This window comes from Salvelinus sp. IW2-2015, linkage group LG27 (assembly GCF_002910315.2).
Source record: "Salvelinus sp. IW2-2015 linkage group LG27, ASM291031v2, whole genome shotgun sequence".
Lineage (NCBI taxonomy): Eukaryota > Metazoa > Chordata > Actinopteri > Salmoniformes > Salmonidae > Salvelinus > Salvelinus sp. IW2-2015.
The window spans coordinates 13,267,668-13,293,147 of record NC_036867.1 but is presented as its reverse complement, the minus strand read 5'-3'; positions in this window follow the sequence as shown (position 1 = coordinate 13,293,147).

The window sequence follows — 25,480 nt, the reverse complement described above, 5'->3', positions numbered from 1 at the left end:
TGACAAACAGATTGATTGTGTTATTTGACGGTTTACAGAGTCTTGATGTTGTCCAATGGAAAACAGAAGGAATTTGTAAGCTATTGTTCTTTTTCTTATGAGGTATCATCACATTGTAACTGCATCAGTTGAGTAGGTTTTTGCTTGAGTAATGGAAAAACATGTATACCACTGAAAACATATGACATTTATGCATTTTTACTTGATATTTAGGTTATTATTATTTTTTGCATTTTTGGAGTAGTTAAACATCTTTGCCTATACAGTTAGATGCCGTAACCCTGAACCAGACAGACGTATAGAGTGGCTGCTACTTATGAACAGTGGTGTAAAGTACTTAAGTAAAAATACTTTAAAGTACTACTTAAGTCGTTTTTTGGGGTATCTGTACTTTAATTTACTATTTATATTCTTGACAACTTTTACTTTTACTCCACTACATTCCTAAAGAATACATTTTCCCTGACACCCAAAAGTACTCATTATATTTCGAATGCTTAGCAGGACAGGAAAATGGTCCAATTCACACTTATCAAGAGAACATCCTGGTCATTCCTCTGCCTCTTATCCCTACTGACTCACTAAACAGAAATACTTAGTTTGTAAATGATGTCTGAGTGTTTGTGTGTGCCCTTGGCTATCCATAAATTTCAAAAACAAGAATATCGTGGCGTCTGGTTTGCTTAGTATAATGAATGTGAAATGATTTATTGCTTATGAAGGTTGTGTAAAATGTAACATAATTGTAGCCATTTTTCAGGGAAGTATTTCCAGTTTACTTGGATTTTCATCTTGAGCAGATATACTGATTGTTTGTGAATTTTGTAAAATGGGCCATAGAACCACTTAGGTAAGCTAATTAGCTTTTTCAGACGAAGATTGTAAATGTCAGACATTACAAGGTCGGACTCCCAGTGGTGTAAATATATGCATCATCATGCAAAGTATATTTGTATCCATCTCAGAAACCATCTCTCTGCGGCGGCATCAATGTAGCTTCTCCATCCTTATTTCGATGCCCAACCCACAACTGGTGTGAGTGGTTATGTCATCTGACCATAGCACTGGTTCCAATCTAAGTGACAATGTCATTTAGCAGACTTCAGGTGTTTACATTTGGTGGATGACATGAAAATAGGGAAACATGGATGCATAAGCACAAAAGGACCCCGTACCTACTGTATAATATGGTTGTGGATCTTGGATGTTGTGAGGCTATTTTGCTTCCACTGGTCCTGGGGCTCTTGTTAAGGTAACTGGCATCATGACATTTTAGCTGAAAACCTGAAGGCTGAAACTTGGCCTCAAGTGGATCTTCCAGCAAGGCAATAACCCCACGCACGCATCGAAATCCACATACAGTGGTTGCTCAACTAAACGTTCTGAGATTATGTTGCGGGATTTAGAGGTTAAAAAAAAAAAGTTAATTGAACACAAAATCAACATTTTGCAATGACCATCTTGAACCCCATGGAAAACCTGTCGTTTGAACTGAAGACCGGGGGTACCAATCATTTCGACCACTATTTTTTGAGATAAAAAGTATTTCTTGTCAAACTAAATCTCTTTATCTGAGCAATTGTATTAGTACAAAATAATATAATAATAATAAAAAAATTGCACACAATATAGCTCAGTATTTGTATGATTTATTTTATACAGTCTTTTTTTCTCATCTTTATCAAGGATGCCAATACTGACTGTTTCTGCACACACATACTGTATATCCAGTGAAATTGAAGGGGCATTAAAGTTTGCTTTGACACCGAGTGGACAAACGTGCACCATCCAATCAAACTGAATTGACAAAAATGTCATAGCAATTAAGTGCAGGGCATATTTGCCCTCATAATCATGCATAATGATGCCAGCCACCATTGGTCTTCCATCACATGAGACCACAGAATACTTTTTAGGAGTGACACACAAATTCCCGTTGGACACAACGACATTTAATTGTCTGCTTGGGAGTGCTAATTAAAAAATGCATGCCCAATCAATTCCCTTAGGACAATGACAAAATATTTATTCTAGAAGCAAATAAATAATAAACGAAGCAAAATTACATAATTGCTAAAGGGAGGCCTTTTGATTGACAGGGTAAGGAGGATAAATGCTAAAACACACCAGAGGACTTTGTTATTGTGGAACAGTTGTATTCATTTATGGGATGTGATATGAGGAGGAGCACCATTGTTCTGGTATAAATGTTGCTGATGCATTACATGAGTGATCCTGCCACTGATGCTCACTTTTCTTTCCTAGCCTTGTGCTTCTAAGTCTTGTAGAAGTCGTCCATCTAGTGGCCTAAAGTATTTACTACTGTCAAATAAAATAAATCTGATGATAGTCTCAGCTCCCAGACTTCCTCCCGTGATGAATTACACTGAACAAAAATATAAATGTAATATGTAAAGTGTTGGTCCAACGTTTCATGAGCTGAAATATAAGATCCCAGAAATGTTTCATATCCACAAAAAGCTTATTTCTCTCAAATTGTGTGCACAAATTTGTTTACATCCCTGTTAGTGAGCATTTCTCATTTGCCAAGATAATCCATCCACCTTGTGCTGGGGACAATAAAAGGCCACTCTAAAATGTGCATTTTTGTCACACAACACAATGCCACAGCTCTCAAGTTTTGAGGGAGTGTGCAATTGGCAGGAATGTCAACCAGAGCTGCTGCCAGGGAATTAAATTATAATTTATCTACCATAAGCTACCTCCAATGTCATTTTAGAGAATTTGGCAGTACGTCCAACCGGCCTCACAACCGCAGGCCACGTGTATGGCTTTGTGTGGGTGAGTGGTTTGCTGATGTCAACGTTGTGAACAGAGTGCCCCATACTGGCGGTGGGGTCATGGTATGGGCAGGCATAAAGTACGGAAAACTAACACAATTGCATTTTCTTGCCTAGTTAAATAAATAAAAAATAAAAATGTTGCAAGGATCTGTACATAATTCCTGGAAGCTGAAAATGTCCCAGTTCTTCCATGGCCTGCATACTCACCAGACATGTCACCCATTGAGCATGTTTGTGATGTTCTGGGTCGACGTGTACAACAGCGTGTTCCAGTTCCTGCCAATATCCATCAATTTTGCACAGCCATTGAAGAGGAGTGGGACAACATTTCAGAGGCTGGGTGGCAACGTGAAACAATTAATGTGATAAATACGATGTGTAGTGAATGATATAGTAAATATAGGATTTGGGTGAAACTTAAATATCAATGAAATTGCCGGGTGGATGTGAAATCTATTATGGTTATTCCCACCTCAACGTATGCAAATTGTACTAATGTATAGTGTGAACTCTTGGTTCACCTTTATATAATAAGATAATAATGCAAATGTCATTTATTTACTTGTGACTCTTTAGGACAAACAAAATCAATGGGCTGTTTTATGTTGTCATTAGCCGTGGAAGCCAGAGTCAAAGAGGCTGTGTTGTCATTACTGGTGGCACTTCACATGGGGAGGATAGTTCATAGAGGACATGGGGAGGATAGGCTCATAGTAATGTCTGCAAAGGAATGAATGGAATGGTATCAAACACATCAAACACCTGATTTTTCATGTGTTTGATACCATTCCATTTACTCTATTCCATCCATTATTATGAGACGTTCTCTCCTCACCAGCCTGCTCTGCTTGTCATAAATAAAGGCATACATCCAGTATCCAATCATGTGGAATTGTGATTGTTTATATATTTCGCTAGAGGGCAGTAGATTCACAGTCGGAAAAGGTTGGCGCTATTCAAGTAGCAACTCTTTTCTCTCGTTTGGATACTTGTGTGTATTCATGAGTAAAGTTTATACAAGTGTAATGTACAACTTTACTCATCCTTGTCTTGCAAGGGTTTGAAATAGTAAAGTGCTGTATGTAGGCTACATTTCCAATCGCTCTGCAATCATTCATCAAATAAAACACAACCAGTCACTAATTGTATACCGTATATTTCAAATCTCATGTATTGGTATATGGTAACCATGTTGATACAATAATCAGTTCTGGATTAAAAGGATTTCAGAGGAAATACTGTACATATGATTAAGACATTTCCAGTATTAGACAGCAACAACACTGTAACCAGCTTGAAAAGTACTGAGACAGGATTTTCATGAATTACTAAATGTAATTTCCTTTATAAGACTAAGAACTACTTGCAAGGTATTCTGGAATGTGACACAAAAAGATTATGAGGCGGTTTCATTTAGTGAAATGTCTAGGCTTCCGGCGAGCATTTCCATGCATGTAGAAGGTTTTGTTACAGTTGTCAAAAACATCCATCATTCTAAAAGGTCAATACTCAATGAAAAGCCCCATAACAACATTGAGTTCTAATCTTTCATTAGAGAAGATGGAAACAAAATTCAAACTTTGTCTAGAAGTCAATCCTCCGTACTGTTTTTATTTTTTTTACCGTTTATAATGGGGATATTATCCAGAATGTCAGTCCTCCTCAGTACTCATTGTCACCGTTAGCTGTCTTGGTATTTCATTTAAATAAATAAATAAAACATGAGCTATGCTACTTAATTCAAATTCAAAACTGACATTGAGTTAAAGAATGAACATACCTTGATTTGCTGTGTCTCAATGTCCATGAGTAACACACGCACTCACGCATGCACGCACGCACATGCACATGCACACGCACACGCACACACGCACACACACATAAACACGCACGCACGCATACTCACCACTTATGCCTCAAAAAATGGAGTGATTGTGAAAATGTGGTTTGCTTTGGAGTATCCGTCAGGTACCCTGTGTAGGCTGTATGGTAAAGACAGCCTCCAGCATCAATTTCTTGGAGGACAGGAAGCATCTGGAAGGTCAAATCCACCATTGAAATTCATTAACCATGTCTGTATTTGCCAGTGAAATATGAATGCTCACTATATAAAACACTGTGTTTATAAAACTTTTAGAGCCAGTTGTCCATCAGTTCTTCCACGAGACCATTGAATCATGTAATTTCTGTCATGGGTGAAAGCTAGCAAAGCGGGATGGCAACGCTCACTAGCTTAATGGGCAGGTGAGAGATCTAAAATCACTGCCACACAGTCTCTCTGTTCATCTGATAAGAGAAGAGAGGAAATCGCCTGTCTCACATTTTCCCCTTCATTCAGAAATCTGAAGCTGTGGGAGACCATCACCCATGAACTGCCAGATCCCTAAATGTGTTTTTTTTCTCCAAAGCAACTTTGAGATTCTTGATTGTAATGAAAAGCGCTATATGTACACATGCATATGAATTACATATCACCAGAGATAACATTCATCTTTACAACTCCAGTCACTTTGATCTTGCTTACTTGTCCGATGGTGATAAAGTGCCAAATCAAGTTGGGTGCGATACAACGTTGCTCAAATGTAATAAATATATGCCCTTCGTTACACACAACTATGACATGAACGGTAGCTGATGAGTCTATATGATGCTTACGATGATCAGAAATGGCAAATCCCTGGGATGATCTTTAGAGTACTAGGAACAAAGCAGAAAAAAAAATCTGAAATCAATAATTAGAGTTTATTTATAATTCTACTTCAATCCAGAAGAATGCTGGGATGAACCGGTGAAGGGAGAGTTTTGTGGTTGGATGTTATAAGCTGGAGGTAGGTGATATATGAGGTGATACATTTGGATCATACGGTAGAATCAATATATGCCTCTTAGTTGCTGTCCCTGATATACACCACCAGGCCCAGCGACTTGATTTGTTCTTGCACTAAATAATACTAATAATACATAATGCATCAGATGGTGCCAACCGCACGTCCCCCTTCATTAATTCATCCATAATGAGTTGTGTAGCATGTAGGAGCAGCTACCTTACAGCCACTCCCAAGAGTGGCAGCTAATTAAATCAGAATCATAAGTGCCAATCTACGCATCTGCCTTTGTTGTTGAAGTAAAATGCACATATAAGCACACATATTCACACAAACATAATTACATCACACGATCCAAGGACAAAGTTTATCACTACGTGTCTTTTTTTTTTAAAGTGTTGTTTATTGCGCTATACAAACTGTAAAAAAGTACTTTAAAAGTACACCAACCAAGTGCCACCATAAAATCACTTAGGTCAAGTTAGTAGTGGTCTCTACCTTCTGTGTCTTTTCCTGTGTATATGCAGTGAGACGTCAGTATACCAATATCTGGACTACATGGGATAATCTATTTGCCCATCGCTCCACATTCACAGGAAGCCAAGATCTGCCTCAGATGGGGAGCCATGCAAACTACTGCAGGTAGTCTAGTGGTTAGAGAGGCGAGGAAGCAGGTCCCGGGGTCCAATGGGGAAAAACTGGAGAAATCTGGTCCGATTAGAAAAATCTGGCGGGAAGTGAGCCGGCAACCTCAGGGTTGCTGGTATCAAATCTTAGACACCATTGCCTGCCGTTGTGCCCTTGCTGTACCTCCCAAAACAACAGCTTGTTGTGGCATCACCCCGCTCCTCTCCAAAACCTGTATGTGTATGTATGTGTGTCTTTCGTAGGGGTTGGGTTAAAAAAGGAGGTAACATTTCGGTGGGACCTTGTCTGCAATTGACCAATACAGTAATCTTAATCTTTTAAAGGACATGTTGCAAGTAAAATTTGCCAATATAAGTACAATATACACCACTTGTAGAAAAAGAAAAAGAATAATAATATTTTTTTTTTCTCCCGGGATGCTAAAAAAAATAATTTGTGAATGCATGACGCAGCCTGTGATTTTGCCTGTGACGTTTGTTCAGGTGAAGATTCTGGAGCTGACTGGGGACAACATCTGGTGAAGAAGCCGGTTCTACAAACAAGTAGCTATTACTCCTCGGCCTGAAGTCCTAGAATAAAACAAAAATCATCTGCTTGTAGATAATTGTCTCTTTTATACGTGTACATGATTTGTGTTGGTAAAAGGCAGGAACTTGGCGTTGCTAGCTGGCTTCTGACTTATTCATGATACCTTACTAGCAACTGGCAAGCTGTATCAGGCAGCTTTACATGCGAGGGGAAAACTAATAGCTATATTTGCTAAGCTATCCATCTGATTGATTAAGTTGATAAAAAATGCCATTAGCTAGCTAGCTAGCTTGAAACTGCTGGAGGAAAGTTAGCTAACGTTACCTAACTCCCACCATTAGTCTTGAGTTCACCACCTAAAATAACAACTATATATTTGCTAGCTGTAATACGGACTATTGTGAACACTTTTTTGTCAAACTACTTTGTTCCCTTGCCTGTTTATTGATGCACTGGTGACTGAGAAAGTTGGCAAGAAAAATGTCCCTTTTGATTTCCCTGCAAATATGCTGTGTTTTTTTGGTATTACTTGGCTGAATAGACGTGTCACCCACCGACTAGGCTAAATATTCTTCATGTTTTTGGTGTTGTTTCATTTCAGATGAAGAAGGAGTTAGATCACTAGAAAAGCAACATGCAGACAGACCAGGGCCCATATTCACAAAGCATCTCAGAGTAGGAGTACTGATTTTTGATCAGTTTTGCCTTTTATATCACAACGAAATATTAAATTGACAAGGGGCAGCTGATCCTAGATCCCTACTGCTACTCTGAAGACACTTTGTGAATACGGGAAGAAAGCTGTTACCCAATAACTTGCACAGCAGTCTTTCACCATAGGACCCTAAAAGTATTGCAGTCAATGTTTATGAACGGAATATTAGTATGTGAATTTCTATATAATCAATGACTAACAAAAGGGTTGAATTGTTCAGCAACGTGTGCAGTGAACATGGGTTTGGTGATGAAAGGTACATAACGCATTTATTGTCATCTCCCTCAGGCCACTGCAAGCTGTGACATAGGCTTGGATGGTGACACATCTTCAAGCTTCCTGACTGAACACTGGGGCCTTCAGTGGTTCCAGAAGCAAGGGCCTTACCTGGGAGTACAGCAACAGTCTCTCTGTCTCACAAGCACACCCCTTATAATCACTTTGTCCCATTCTTTAATCCTGTCTGGGACATATATTTTAGTTGAGACACCTGTATGATATACATGAATAAACATGTATTATTCCTCTGGACATGAGACTTGCATTTATTTGAGTGTGTATTTGTCTTGATGTTTAAGTTATCACAGACGTTAGTAAGAATTTGAAGACCAACATGACAAACATGCTATGAAAAAGTTATTGTTTAGTAATCTTCCAATACATTTTGTTTTTATTGCATTTGGACATCCCCAAAATGCGGCCATTGAAAGTCTGCGGATACCTAGAGGAAAGGGGGATGGACACACACAGTTTTGATAAAGGTCTGGGAGACATTTACAGGGAGGAGAGAGCATGAATTTTGGAGTGAGTACAGTAAACCCAATCCAACCAGTGGCCGTGGATAATATGCTATGTTGTCACACAGGCAGACTGCCATAGTGAAAGAGGTTTAGATAGTATACTATTATGAGTGGAGCCTACTTCTCTGTGCTCTGGAGAGATCACAGGTAGTTGGTCAGAAGGCTCGGTACGGTCCTTGGACCAGTCTGTCTCTGTAGCACTTGGAGAGAAATGGATAGAGGTAGTGAGTGCACTTGAAAGAAAGAGCCCTCACCCCTGACCTACCACTGGCCCAGTGCCTCCTGCCTAACGCTCTTAGGCAGAGAGTTACTCAGGAGTAGACCTTTATGGTACATGACTGTATTATTAGCTCTTGAAATGGTACAGTATAATGTAACATAAAGGGAATAAATGATATCATAACTTACTGACATTGAGTGCTCCATGCGCCTGCCTTAAAAGTCATACACTCGTAGAAAAAAGGGTTCCAAAAGGGTTCTTTAGGGAGGGATGGGGTTCGACCAAGAACTGTTTTGATCAGAAGAACCATTTTTGGAAGACAAGGGTTCTTTGTAAGGCAAAGCGATCTACCTAGAACCTTTAACACCCTAAGAACCGTTTTTGGAAGAAATGGTTGTTTGATGATTCTTTGGAAGGCAAGAAGGATTCTACATAAAATCATATATAATATTTCCCAGCATGCTCTATTGCAGGGAGATTTTCAGAATCGTTTGTTTTACTGTAATATCTGTGTTTTTGTATGTACATTGCTTGGTTGATACATTTTATGTTACACAAAGATATATAACACAGTTTTCTAAACGAATCCAATCTGTTAGTAATTGGATTTATTGCACACGTTACTGAGATGGTTGTTCCAGTTTAGATAATTGAGGTAGTCTCAGTATTAAATCTTCCCTACCTTGGCAGTCATTCTGAATGCAGGTTGCAGGTGATTAACAATTCCACTTGCTGGATATCCTAACTCTGGTGTGATTCCAATAGGAATTACACATCGCTTGCAAGCCAGCATAATGTGACTTGCAGGCCTGATGTGGCTTGTAAACCAGGAGATTCCTTACACCACTATGTTAGGGTATAATTAGGCCCTCAAATAAAGGCCTTATGATATATGTAATGTATTGTCATAAATAATTACATTTTAAAGGCTAATAAGGCTGGTGGAACCATTCATAGAGGGTACTAGGAAGAGCCCTCCAAAGATTAAAGGGTTCTCTGTAGAACCCTTCACAGATGGTTGTAGGAAGATCCTTTAGATTATAAAATGGTTATTGGTAGAATCACAGGGTATGGTTCTACTTAACACCTTTTTTTCTAAGCGTGTACATTCCACCTGTTTCTACATTTACTCTTCTTAAAATCCTAACCACACTAATAACCAAATACCTAACCTTAAATTAAGACCAAAAAGAAAAAGTTTGTTTTCATGATTTTTTACGATTTGGCCAATGTTGACTTTGTGGCTGTGGTAACTAGTGGAAACCCTAATAAAAAAGATGCACACCCAGAGTAAAAAAGATTTAGTGAAGAGGTGCTGACTAACGGAAAATAAACTGTAAGCTATAAAAAAATAAATAAATAGAGAGTCGCACATTCTATATATACACTACCTTTCAAAAGTTTGGGGTCACTTAGAAATGTCCTTGTTTTTGAAAAAAAGCAATTTTTTTGTCCATTAAAATAACATCAAATTGACCAGAAATACAGAAATACAATACAAATATTGTTGATGTTGTAAATGACTATTGTAGCTGGAAACGGCAGATTTTTTATGGAATATCTACATAGGCGTACAGAGGCCCACTATCAACAACCATCAATCCTGGGATCCAATGGCACATTGTGTTAGCTAATCCAAGTGTATCATTTTAAAAGGCTAATTGATCATTAGAAAAACCTTTTGCAATTAAGCTAAGTGTAAAATGCAGCTAGCTAGCTAACCAACTAAGCAGTTATCAAAGACACTCACTCTGTAACTTACCATACTTTTCTGACCAACTAGACTTTACAACTCCTTCTTTCCTGTGTCTATCTATAGGTCTTCTTCTAGGTTCAAAACGATATGACTGTAATCCGGTGCGTCATTGTCAAAAGAAACCCACTCACACACTGCCATCTGGTGCAGTCAATGGCTCAGCGTTCCAAAAGTACTCACCTGAATCTACTTCAAGCCTGGACAACATTCTATTTCATATTTGTATGGTGCTCGTGCAGCCCAGAAGTATTTAATCGATTATATCTCCAATTTACAATCCCAGATTGGAGAAAAAAAGTGACATATCAGATTTGGGGGGTTTTGGGATTTAATCTCTTAATCTGACAGTAGTTATTGTACTGTAACCCACAACATTCCTTGAGATGTGGGTTCAACCCCAGTCAACTACTAGCCCCACCCATAGTCACTTCCTGGTTGGAATTAGATGGGGAAGGGGCTGTGTCAGGAAGAGGGAAGCCATCTTGAAGTGGGGAACCTCTGCATATTGTGGTCAGAAATGTTTGTAACTAAGGAACTATTTATAGTTTAAAGTATAGTTTTCTCAACTCCATCGAAATCTGAACATTCTCAAAGATTTGATTAAGGGATATTGTATTGATTGTCAAGATAAGTGTAAACGATGTGCGCTGAGAGTCAGGAAGCAAGTTCAGGGAGTGAGTGTTTTAATAAATAAACTAAACATAATACAAAACACAAACAATGCACAGACATGAAACAGAAACAATGACACCTGGGGAAGGAGCCAAAGGGAGTGGCATATATAGGGCAGGTAATCAAGGAGGTGATGGAGTCCAGGTGAGTGCCATAATGTGCGTAACGATGGTGACAGGTATGCGCCATAACGAGTAGCCTGGTGACCTAGAGGCCGGAGAGGGAGCACACGTGACAATACGTTTCCTAAGGCTATTTCAAAGGCCTACCTGTGGACAATTTTTTTGTGAATTATTATAGTAAACTATGCATCTGAGCTGGTAATATCAGCAAACAAGTCCTTCTGTGACCTCTGTGAAAAAACGGAATGATTATTCTGAGAATTTAACACTTTTAGAGGGAACCTTTGAACGGACCATGTTTTTTCCCCTTCACACCTTAATAAGGGCCTTAGTAAACTTTACCGGTAAATCTACAGGCTTAATCAGTGCAATTATAAAAGGTTCTGTGAGAGTGGAAAACTAATTGAAAGTGAGGTTGCAGCAAAGTCAAAGATGTAAATATCCCTATCAGTTCATGTGGCTAGGCTAACAACCCTCTCACTTTATTTAGTCCCAGAGCAACCGATGCCGCCTTATTTGTTTACTCTTAAGTGAGGTGAAGTTAATTCGTTTTTTTGGCAGTCTGATTTCTTTTTAGACGCTTCTTCGACACCTACGGTGCTATAATCATTTATGTTAATCATACCTAATTTAAGCTAGGTTATATCCACATGGACTATCACTAAAATGTACTGGAAACAGAAGTACTTTTAACAATATTTGTTAAAAGCACTTCACACATTATGTTGAGTGCGCTGTACAACCTTAACACCCATACAACACAATTACAATTAGATACAATTTTACTTGTCACATGCTTCGTAAACAATAGGCGTAGACTAACAGTGAAATGTTTACTTACGGGTCCTTTTCCAACAATGCAGAGTTAAAGAAAAAAATAAGTAACACAAGGAATAAATACACAGTGAAGAACAATAATGAGTAAAAAATAACATGGCTATAAACAGGGAGTACCAACACCGAGTCAGTGTGCAGTGGTATGAGGTAATTGAGGTAGCTATGCACATATAGATAGGGGTAAAGTGACTAGGCAACAGGATAGATAAGAGACTGAGCTGTAGTAGCAGCGTATGTGGACCAGTAGCAGCAGAGTCTGTGGTGAGTGTCAAAGTGGGTGTGTGGAGCAGTATGCATGTGTACGCATGTTATGTGTGTGTGGGTGTATATCGTGTGTGTGTATGTGTGTGTTGGGGTGTCAGTGTAAGTATGTGTGAGTGTGTGGATAGAGTCCAGTGTGTGTGCATAGAGACAGTGCAAGAGTGCAAAAAAGGATTAATGGAGGTAGTCCGGGTAACCATTTGATGAGCTATTTATCAGTCTTGTTTAGCAGGCTTAGGAGTAGAAGCTGTTCAGGATCCTGTTGGTTCCAGACCTGGTGCACTGGTACAGCTTGCCGTGCAGTAGCAGAGAGAACAGTCTCTCTTGGGAGGCTGGAGTCTTTAACAATTTTTTGGGCCTTCCTCTGACACCGCCTGGTATAGAGGTCCTCTGGCAGGGAGCTCTGCACCAATGATGTACTGGGCCGTATTCATCACCCTCTGTAGCGCCTTGTGGTTGGGTGCCTTGCATTTGCCATACCAAGCGATGATGCAGCCAGTCAAGATGCTCTCAAGGGTGCAGCTGTATAACTTTTTGAGGATCTGAGGGACCATGCCAAATCTTTTCAGCCTAATGAGGCCATGGAGTCTGAGTCTGGTCTCCAACTCTCTCCCCAAAAGTTGAGTCCATGCATGTTTTAGCTCAGTCTGTAAGAGAGAGGGTTTCAGATAAGACAAGACGCTCTCTGAGCCGCCTAATGCATGAGGCATCAGTAGTAATCGTTAATCATCCCATCATGCCGTGAATCTCACAGAGGTGGTTTGGCACATCTGGTCTTTAGTCATAGATCCTCATCAGCACCATATCTACCATCCAAATCTGTCCCTGAATACATTATTTAGATTCAGATTATTAGAAAAGTAATTACAGCTGACGCTTTAGTTGAGTCCACCTAAATCTTGCCTCTGTGGAACGAATGGTGTTTTTTTTGCAGCAATAGTATGTTTCATCATAATTCTCTCATTTTGCTAAAAAGAATGAAGAATACTGTGTCTAGTTTATCATGATCACATTTAGATTTTCCAGAAGTAGAGGTAGGCAAATGGAGTATTTATATATATTTTTTTCAGTTTAGTTCACATTTATGAAAGTATATTAATGGAATTCTCCAGTGTACAAGTGGTTCACATCTAAGATACTTAATAAATCAGTCATGCTTTGATAGATGGATGTTACTTTGTAACAAATCAATGAAAAACACAACAGAATATTTTAGTGGAGAAAAGCAGCTCCTGGCAAAAGACTGCTTAATTTAATGTTTATGAACTGCCTATGGCTATACATGTCTACACACGACCACTGAATGACAACACAAATAATCTAAATTACTTATTCCATAAAACTCATTTAGAGTGGGTGCTGTTAGGATTTTAGCTACGTAGTGAGCATTTCATGATGTTGAGGCCTAGAGTAAAATAAAAAAAGGATAAATGACAATGGATAGAACATAGCGAATCATGAAATAACCTTAGATTCAAAAGGCCAGAGAAACCTCAATAGTGGGAGGTTTCTGGGATCAAGCTTGACAAGAAGATTGCTTGAAGTCTGACAGTGTACTGAAAGGCTATTTTTCTACGAGCCCATATGAGAATGAGCTGACACTTTTCCCCCACCAACGTCCAAAAACTAGAAGCAAAACTAATGAGGGGGTCATTGTGTTAGGGGAATGAAGTTAGAGGTAATAATATTTTATAAATATTAATCTGCTTTCTTGGTTAATTTAAGTGTTGCCATAATAGCCAAATTAATAATGACATAAATAATCCACATAGATCCCTTCCTGCTGTAAAATTACCTAGTGGTTTTAAAAAAACAGACGCAGAAAATCTATGTCTATATTTCTACGTTTCTATGTCAAGCGGTTTTCTTATACTTCAGTATAAGGTGTAATAATAAATAAATAAGGTGTAGTATTGGGATGCAAACTCAAACTGGAATACATTTCAACTCTATATCTGACATGTTACATGTGTCTTCTTTTTTTTAATATCCCATAACCATGTGTGTGAGGTGTATACTTTTGTTTCAAATTAGATTGGTTTGGGACTACCAAGAAACACTCTGTGTAACCCTGATTTAGCCCACTGCGGTAAAAGGTTGAGAAGGATGGTGCCTCTCATTTTTAGCGCATCTGTCCTAATATGGACACTGTACACATACTGCTCCAATGTAGGCAATGTTGCCTTTCATGTGTGCACTAAGATAACAACGTTGTCATTACACTCACGTAAGGGTTGTTTTACAGACTGGAAATAAGGCCCAACGGATGTTAACTAGCATGTTTTACTTCTGTACTATCATTTTCTAACGTTCTTTGCTGACCTGCCTCATAATTATTCAGGTGCACCATATGGTATGGATCTGCGAAGCTTTATGACATGGCATACCTATACCTCATTAGATATGCTACGCTTCGTTAACACTGTGCCTAATTAAAGGTCAAGACCAAATCAAAATGATTAAAGAGTACACAGTATAATCATATGCATATGGTTGGCTCTGCAAATGAAAACAGTGTGCAATATTCATTAGGCTACTCCAGATGCATTTCAATGAAACCCCATCAAATCCATATAAAAGATCATCAGACCATATTCTGTACAGTCAACTGTACTGGTAGACGTTTCTATCACACTGTGGCCTTCAAGAAATGCACCATGGAGAACAACTGAAAATATGTATTATTATATTACCCTGTGTGTGTTTATTTAGCTGAGCGCTCCATGGCCGGAGACTGTATACATGGCAGTGATCCATCTTTGTAGCCAGGGGCTGAGCGACAGTCTCAACACAAGGGGGAACCCCAAGGTAATCATTTGCATTAGTTTCTTATTGCAATCATTAGAGCTCCCCTGCCGGGGCTGGGCACAACTCTGTGTGACAGAGCCCATGTTTTATCTGAGAGCCAGGGGAGGCTTGTTGCTGCGTGCACAGTGAATTGGATTGATAAAAAAAAAAAAAGATGTTAGTTTTCCCCTGTTTTTATAGAACACAGCATTGGTAGCATATTTCATTCATATTGGGGTATTTCTACGGCTTACAACCTAATCTAAATAATTATTTAGGGTGTAGACACAAACTGTATCAAAGCTATTGTCCTCATGATCACCCTGAGGACTGAACATGGAAGGGATATATACAGTATCCATATTAGGACAGCCTCAGTCTCAGCAGGACTGGTTCGGACATTGTCATTGGATGTAATATTGGATTTACCTTTCTCCACATAGGAACTTACTATGATCCAGTTAAACATTTTATGGAAAGTTGATCATGTTCCAAAAAGTTAAACAAAGCGTAAAATTACCAGCTGTAGCTTACATCAGAGTTGATATACAAGTTGGCTCCAGAGAGTATTAATTTACAACCACAAAGTGAATTAGAGGTTGTATCCCAAATGGCACCCTATTCCCTTTAATGTGCTCTACTTCAGAATGGGGGGGGGGGGCATTTGGGACTGAGCCAGAGAGAACAAAGCAGAGCAGGAATCCTTCAGGCGCGCCACCGTCCTGACCTCGTCCTCCTGCCATGGCAACCTGAGCAGATCGCAAGTTGTGCTTCAGTGGCGAGCTCCAGCTCCATGGTTCTGCATCACGGTCCAGAGTTCACCCTCTGTCTTCTTCTTCCCCTTCCATTATCCTGGGGTCTTTGGGGTGAGAGAAGCGCTCCACTCGCTGTGCAGTACTGCATTAAAAGAGGATCTTAATCAGCTTTATCTGTGCAAAGTTTGGAGGAAAATAAATATATCATCCTAATAGTTTGCTGTCTCTCAGTACTGGCAGGCCAGAGATATCTTTAAATGTTAAGTTTCCCTCTGGTGCCATCCCAAGCTGAGCATCTCCGCTGCTGCTAGCTCTCTGTAATAAACATCCTTACTCTATTGTACTGCAGCGTAGTCTACTTTACTGTACTTGGGGGGAGTAATTGCTTATTGCTCCCTGTAACATCTGACATGGATGGTATGATGATGAACAAGTGTTGCATGGTATACTGAAACTTTGGTACTTTTTCCATACTAGAACATGAAAACGGTTTGGTTACTCACATTTTTGTTACTTTTCGGTAATTCTATCAAATGTTTCTCATGTCATATACTGATTGAGGATCAGGTCCGTCTATCAGCGCAGTCGCTGTCCCCTTACACCGTATATTTCTCTTGCTTGCTCCAATTAACAGGGCTGCCAACTTTTGAAGAAAGCTTGGAGTGAGATTTGCTTTGTGAATTTCATTGCCCCCTGGCACAACTCCTAGATGGAAAATGGTACGGTTTTAAAGAAAATTTCCTGAAATTCGATGTATTTTGACATGGCTTAGGCCTATGACCAGGGTGGACATTAAAAAATTAAAACCACAGGTCAGGTGTATTCAGGATGTTTTGAACATTAAATGAACACAAAATTCGCCAACTTTGTTACTTTGAGATTTTTCAGGGAATGAAATTTAAAGTCAAATTGTGATATTGATGGATGATGGCAGTGGGTAACCAAATCATAGATTGCAGTCTCCTTGTCTATAGACTGCTTTCAAGGTAAGGACACAAACATTTTGTAATTTGGGTGAACTTTCTCTTTAAAATAGAGCTTGAAGAAAATCCTGCTTGCTCTCCAGGATGGTTGGCCTCCCCGAAGTGCTGGGTGTTTAAAAAGGTTCTTGTTATAACAATTAATTTCTAAAAAGTTTGGAAAGTATTCTCTTGACTTTTTCCACATTTTGTTACGTTACAGCCTTATTCTAAAATTGATTAAATTGTTTTTCCCTGCTCATCAATCTACACACAATACCCCATAATGACAAAGCAAAAACAGGTCTTGAAAATTTTGCCAGTTTATTCAAAATAAAAAACTTAAATATCACATTTACACAAGTATTTAATACTTTGTTGAAGCACCTTTGGCAGTGAGTACACCCTAAAGTCTTCTTGGGTATGACGCTACAAGCTTGGCACACCTGTATTTGGGTAGTTTCTCTCATTCTTCTCTGGAGACTCTCTAAAGCTCTGTCAGGTTGGATGGGGAGCATCGCTGCAGAGTTATTTTCACGTCTCTCCAGCCTGAGGTCCAGAGCGCTCTGGAGTAGGTTCTCTTAAAGGGTCACTCTGTACTTTGCTCAGTTCATCTTTCCCTTGATCCTGACTAGTCTTCCAGTCCCTGCCCCTGAAAAAAATTCCCATAGCAGGATGCTGCCACTACCATGCTTCACCGTAGTGATGGTGCCAGGTTTCCTCCAGCCGTGACGCTTTGCATTCAGGCCAAAGAGTTCAATCTTGGTTGACCTTGTTTTACTCCTCTTGACAGTTTAATACTTTCTGAGAAGTAGCCATTATTTACTATTTTACAGCTAGGGTTAATATACAGTTGAAGTCAGAAGTTTACATACACTTAGGTTGGAGTCAATAAATACATTTTTTCAAGCACTCCACAAATTTCTTGATAACTTAACAAACTATAGTTTTGGCAAGTCGGTTAGGACATCTACTTTGTACACGACACAAGTAATTTTTCCAACCATTGATTACAGACAGATTATTTCACTTATAATTCACTGTATTACAATTCCAGTGGGTCAGAAGTTTACATACACTAAGTTAACTGTGCCTTTAAACAGCTTGGAAAATTCCAGAAAATGATGTCATGGCTTTAGAAGCTTCTGATAGGAAAATTGACATAATTTGAGTCAATTGGAGGTGTACCTGTGAATGCATTTCAAGGCCTACCTTCAAACTCAGTGCCTCTTTGCTTGACATCATGTGAAAATCAAAAGAAATCAGCCAAGACCTCAGAAAAAAATAGTAGACCTCCACAAGTCTGGTTCATCCTTGGGAGGAATTTCCAAACGCCTGAAGGTACCACGTTCATCTGTACAAACAATAGTATGCAAGTATAAACACCATGGGACCACGCAGCCGTCATACCTTCTCAGGAAGGAGACACGTTCTGTCTCCTAGAGATGAACGTACGTTGGTGCAAAAAGTGCAAATCAATCCCAGAACAACAGCAAATGACCTTGTGAAGATGCTGGAGGAAACAGGTACAAAAGTATCTATATCCACAGCAAAACGAGTCCTATATCGACATAACCTGAAAGGCCGCTCATTAAGGAAAAAGCCACTGCTCCAAAACCGCCATAAAAACTTGTGGCAAAATGGCGTAAGGACAACAAAGTCAAGGTATTGGAGTGGCCATTACAAAGCCTTGACCTCAATCCTATTGAAAATTTGTTGGCAGAACTGAAAAAGCATGAGTGAGCAAGGAGGCCTGCAAACCTGACTCAGTTACACCAGCTCTGTCAGGAGGAATGGGCCAAAATTCACCCAACTTATTGTGGGGAGCTTGTGGAAGGCTACCTGAAATGTTTGCCCCAAGTTAAACAATTTAAAGGCAATGCTACCAAATACTAATTGAGTGTATGTAAACTTCTGACCCACTGGGAATGTGATGAAAGAAATAAAAGCTGAAATAAATCATTCTCTCTACTATTATTCTGGCATTTCACATTCTTCAAATAAAGTGGTGATCATAACTGACCTAAAACAGGGAATTTTTACTAGGATTAAATGTCAGGAATTGTGAAAAACTGAGTTTAGATGTATTTGGCTAAGGTGTATGTAAACTTCTGACTTCAACTGTATATAACTTTAACCCATTGTATAAGAGATTCTCCAAAATTGAAATGTTCCAGGCATTTATAACTAAATTCCAGTCATACTTCATCAACAGCCATTTCAAAGTCAGCTATGAATACTAGGCCTGGTTTCCCAGATTTTTTATAGTGTTCTATTGTTTCCATTACTTGTCTTATATTAGCTCCAATGTATTGAGTAAAAAACCTGTCAGATGAGGATGAATAATATCCGACAATACCTTTTTTATTCTATGCATTGTGCATTTTAGTTTCGTTTTTGCATTTCAACACTGTGGTGTAAGGGACCTCCGATATTTTAAATGGACTGGATATTTATATTTACCACTTGGGTCCTGTTTCAGTAATAATGAAATCAGACCTTCTTGTTGAGTATCTGATAATCTACAATTTTTATAGGAGTGGTTAAAACATGCAAAAACAGTCCTCTGATTACATCCAAAACTGTTTGGTGTACCTCAACTGGTATGCTATCCAGCCCTGGAGTTTTCCCGGACTTAAAGGCTTTTAATTGCATCAAGAAATTCCTACCCTGTAATTAGGCCTTCACATGACTCTTTCTGTACAGCTGTTAATTTTACATTATTAATAGAAAAAATCCTTACAATTAACTTCGGTTAGTGGAGATGGAGGAGACTGAAACAAACATATGCTTAAAGAACTTTGCTTCCTCTTTCAAAATATCGTTTGGTGTATCATGGGTGACTCCGTCATTTGTAAAAAAGTTTCAGTAAATAATTTTTGTTAGCATTTCTATGTTGAAGATGAAAATATTATTTGGTGCATTTTTCCATATATTCCATTCAGTTCGCTCAATTAAAAAATATATATATTACACTTGATCTTTTTTGAATAAGTTACTTCATTTCTTTTTGTTTTTCCTCTAATGAATTGTAGGCTAACTTTCCTTTCTAGCTTACAGGTAAAGCTAACATCAATTCACTACCCTTGTACTTTGTTTGTGACCATTAGGCGAAATATGCTGATTTTCACAACTTTATTCATTCACTTAATCATCTCCCTCCCGCAGAGATACTGAAGAAAAGTATCCTTGGCTCATGTGTCCTTCTTCACCGAACCAACTTTTTCCTTATGCCTGGGTTTCCCAAGCTCAGTCCTCGGGACCCCAAGGGGTGCATGTTTTGTTTTTTGCCGTAGCACTACACAGCTGATTCCAATAATCAATTAATCATCCAGCTTTGAATCAGCTGTGTTGTGTTAGGGAAAAAAACAAAAAATGCACACCTTCGAGTCCCTGTGGACCGAGTTTGGGAAACGCTGCCTTATGCAAAGCTTGTGAATTACGTCATTACTGTGAATGACATCATTACTGTGTTAGAGACAGTGCACACGTTTATAAAAGAAGAGATTGCTGCTTCTATGCAAATGTTGTTGATCAGTACAATAAAAGTAAATTCCAAATGCAAGGGAAACAGACTGTTTGTCATCTGTAGCCCAATGAAATCAGCCATAAAAACTCAATAAATCAATGCATGCACCCACTCCTATTGAAAAGGTATTCTTCTATTGAAAAGGTATTCTCCTTACACAGCTTATCAATAGAGATTTACCATTCAAATAAATGATTACTATTATGTTGCTATGTAGATTGTATAATTGATTCATTAATGCATACATGACCATCTCTGAAAAATTGGCATAAAAAATGTCAAATGTAATGGTATATAAAACCCCCCAAACCCCCCCCCCCCCAAAAAAAACAAAAATTTGACAGCAGTAGCTAAGTCTATCTGTCTGGATCAAGTGCCATTCTGTGACTTTGGCTAATACGCCTTCTTTATTAGCCGTGGTATTGTTTTGATATCATTTTGGTATCGTTTTGATATTGAGTATTGTGATCTAAACCTTGTATTGGTGTCAAAGTCAGAATTCTGGTGTCATGACAACACTATGACAGACTAAAAGTTTCCTGTTTTGTGTTGGTAAGGAACATAAACTGAGGGGCATAGCAAACTAGGTTTCTCTGAGAAAAAAACAACACTTTAAACATGTGTGTGAAGTACATCTTGAATAATCAGTAATTGTGGTACAGAATTGCACATGGCGTTCAGAAGACTGTTGAATCAATCACTCAACAATTAGAATCTCTTTTGAATTGCACTGGTTAAAAAGGCTGAAGCGAGTATGAGACTTCCGGCATTTTCGCAAAGCCAAGCTGTACAGTAGAACAATGATACAAACACCTGTGGTGAGTCACTAACACAGACTAGCACAGCCCCTGCGTGCAATCATTAAGCATTGATGAAAAATGAGCTCGGCCTGACGCGAGCAGGAAACAGCCACCCATGCCAAGGCCAAAGCTGCATACCTCTCCAGGCGTCTCACACACTCTCTCCTTCCTTCAGTCCTACTGCCGGAGCCCAGTGCACAGCGCTCACTCATTACACAGGCAACTGCTGCTCACGTACCCCTAACCGCTGTGGCCTTGCCCACACAACTCTAACAGAGGCCCGGGTCTCCCCAGACCTTTTTGTCTGCATCCTCCTTATCTGGCTCCCACGGAGGCGGCCAGCCTCTCGCCTCCCCACTTCTCAATCAACGTGGTGCCGACCTCCAAGACTCATTCCAATTCTGTCCCGGCCCTCCAATACTGGAGCAATTACCCTGTGCTGGGCATTTACATTGCCCGCAATGGCAGAGGACCACTGGCTCGTCACCTAGCTGCAGAATTAAAGCAAACGGATCTTATAGGGACCTTAAAGGAGAAATGGAAAAAGTAAGACTTGGCACATGGATGTTTCCTTGTAATCTCATAGTATAATGTGTTTTTGAGAATAACTTGTTTTATTTGTTTAAACCTCATTCACCTGATACTCATCAAGCAAGACACAGACTCACCTCAGTTTCACTAGTTTAATTTCCTCCTCTTTGCAAATGCTGGTTGGTCCTTAGTACCATCCAACTCCGCTGCCAGCAGAATAAAAAGGCCTTCACCAAGAGCAGGCACCATCCGAAGCTATCAAGACTACAGACTTCACTGTCCGTTTTTTCCTCTTCTTCAACTACCTTTAGTCTGTATACTGCAATTCAGCTTTTAGCTGTGAGCCTAACTAATATTAAACCTTGTTATATACAGTATATGTGTGTGTGTGTGTGTGTCAGGCCAGAGAGTTTGGAAAACTGATTATGGATATACATGCAAGGTTAGGACCTACTGATCTAAACTATGCAGTTCACTCCTAAAAATGATCTCAGTAGGCTTCTTACTGTGATTCTAGCTAACCTTACCACCCTCACACACAACTTCAGCATTTGACCTTTCCCAGCAAACATGACCTGAGCACTATCATTGAATTTCTAAAGTAAAGGGAGTTCATTATTCATGTGGAGAATGATTAATTTGCTAACTCAACCTACATGTGTTTTTGCCTTAACTTAATAGCTATGGTTACAAGGGCATGATGTACTCTCCACCCACACACTGAAGCCCTGACAGTATCTTGCTTACCCATCAGATCACCATATAATGTACTCTTGGTTGGCAGCCATTTAATATTACTTAAAAAAAGATCCTTCTTATGATAAGTTATTATGAAAAGTCTAAAGGTGTACAGTGTTTACTTTGTCTGAACTTCTCACTTCTACCAACAAAGAAACAATATGCTGTGTCCTGATGTGCTATAAGACAAATGACTCACCTTTAGAAATGTGGGTTCTCCTGTTCACACACACTTTAACTTTTCAACTTTAAACTTCATATGGATTTGTACCAGATTTATGGGCCTCTTCAAATGAAATATCACATATCGACAATCCCTGCAATGAAATGTCTGAAGTCATTTCCAGCCGGCACTGATAGAGGATGGAGAAAGAATTTAATAATGTGAGATCAGAAAATGAAACACAATCAACAGTTCCGAACAACAACTAATACTGTGTAAATGTCAGGCTAATAAAGCGACAGGTGTTTGAAATGGCATGTTACGGAGGAAGATGCGTGTTGTTAATATACAGATATCTGTAAGGAGCTCAATATAACAGGTGAAGCGAAGGGTTGATTAGAAAAAAAATCATAGCTGTCATGAAGCACATGGGTAGAGTGCATTATGTGTGAAACTTACTCCTCAGCCTGAGGTGTTCCCACTAGCGCCTCCAAATAGCTAGCTTTTCACGTGACGCTGACTGGTAAAATGCTTCAGGAACGGCGGTCACTAGTGCCAGCAAGGCAGAGGTTTGAGCCTCGGTGTAAGCCGAATCAGAAGGAAGTGGTGCTTTCTAAGCAAGCGGCGCGTTGTCCGTTACGTCAACAAACTGTACAATGAGTTTGTCTTTACAAATGATGTTCTATTGTTAGTTGAGAAATTGAAACGTGGCATGACAAGAATGAGTAGAGATTCAAAGGTTCCTAGGGTACATGTTCTGTCAGAAAAAGGATCATAACAATGTAACAGGAAGAAATAACAGTTAGATGTGTCATTGACCGTGTGAAGTGAAAGCTTACTTTACGAAGTTCATATGGATGAAATGAGAATAGTGATTGCATCGCCTAGGATCATGACAGAGTTCTCAGGATCATATGTCGGATTTAAACATGCATCAGAAATGAAACTCTGCCACCTGTACATGACCCCCCCCCCGCACCCCACTGCATCTGACCATGAAGTGAGGCTCAAGGTTGATCCACAGCAATGGTGATTCATCCAGAGAAAATCAATCAAGGAAGTGTAATCATTCCTCAAAGACTACAAGTCATGCACATGGTGGATGCGTTGTAACGCAATGGTGTTCTATTGTGTTCTTTAGCTCAGAGGTGTCGCCATATTGACTAGCAGGTGTTGTTTGTAATGGATTAATTATTATGCTCCATGGGGATGGCGAACTCACTAGGCAAAAACAAAATTATCATAATTAAATCATCATTTTCCAATTGAAATGTACAATGCTGCTCCGACTTCGTATGTTACCTCTATCGGGTATTGAAATCGCAGGGGTAAAGGTAAAACATACGGACTAAAGTGTCTGCGTGTAAGGCTTGCGTTCAAATCTACAGTCTTTCAGTGGTCTAAAAGAGCTGCTTTCCATCACAAGGGAATTAGGTAATGATGTGATTTTCCAGCTGAGGTTTGAAATGTATCAGTAGCACATTTGGTCATTGGGAATTCACCAAGGTTCATAAAACACACAATATTGTACTTTTACATTTAAATGTGAAATTATGACTGTCTCTGTTTGTAATTTATCACTGTTTATCATTGTTTCTGGTGTATTAAGACAGAGGGTCCTGACACTCCACATTGACGTGAAACTAACAAAGATGCACAAGCATGAAAGAACAGCCCTCTACATGCTACTAAATCCCACGAGTAGACCTTTTCCAATCAGTGATTTGACTCGATTTCTTCACTTTCCAACACATCTCAATCCAACTTCTGAACTGTTAAACACACCTCTTAATTCCCTGCCCAAAGCACCGAACTCTCCTCTCAACAAAGCCACAGGTCCTCCAGACGCTTGAGAGAAATCCAATACTTATCTCCAAATGTCCCTGTAGAAGCCAATCAGAGAGAACCAAGCTTGGTGTGTGTGACTGCCTCAGAACAAACAAGTACAGCATTAGAAACCCACCCCAGAAATGTAACAAGTTAGCTAGCTCATAGTGAATTAAGCTAACCCACAACAGCCCTAGTGCAACCAGTCATATAGATGCATAGCTTTCTGGTGAGATGGCATATTGAATTTAAATTGGGAGATAAGCCAATCCTTACCTAACACATTTGCGTAATTAGTTGAAGGTGAGCTCCTTATTCACTCATCATTGAGGGTGGCTGGTCTTTGAGGCAGGGGACGATGTGTCAGAAACAGAAATCCACCCCACTATGGTCAGATTAGGGGATGAGGGCACAAACGAAGCTAGGCAGCTTGGCAGGACCAATTAGCTTGGCCACCACTTTGCCTCAGGTGCTGCCTTCTGATCTGCATGCAAAGAAGTTATCCTCTACGGGATCGGTGTCCCTAAACCGGGATGGTTGTTGCTAATGTACGCTAATGTGACTAGAATGACATTGTAAACAACAACCAACTCTCTGGGACAAAGACATGTCTTATATGGGCAGAAAGCTTAAATTATTGTTAATCTAACTGCAGTGTCCAATTTACAGTAGCTATTACAGTGAAGAAATAACATGCTGTTGTTAAAGGAGATTACACAACAACAAAACACTTTTGTCATGGCAACTGGTTGGATACATTCACCTCTGAAGGTAAATAATGTACTTACATTCATTAATCGTGCTCTGATTTGTCATCCTGAGGGTCCCAGAGATAAAATGGAGCATAGTTTCGTTTGATAAAATACATTTTCATATTCAAATGTAGGAACTGGTTTCTACAGTTTTAACCCCTGCTGTGTGGTATCAAGAATATGCATATCCTTGCTTCAGGTCCTGAGCTACAGGCAGTTAGATTTGGGTATGTCATTTTAGGCTGAAATTGAAAAAAAGGGTCCGATCCTTAAGGGAACATAGCTTTCACCTGGATTCATTGGTCAGTCTATGAGCAGGTGTTCATAATGTTTTGTACACACAGTGTGTATTGCTACCAGAGCACAAGACAAAAATTTAATAAAAATATGCATTATGTTCTAGTCTAAATAATGAAATATCATTCACAAACTGAATCGAAAGTACAAGCGG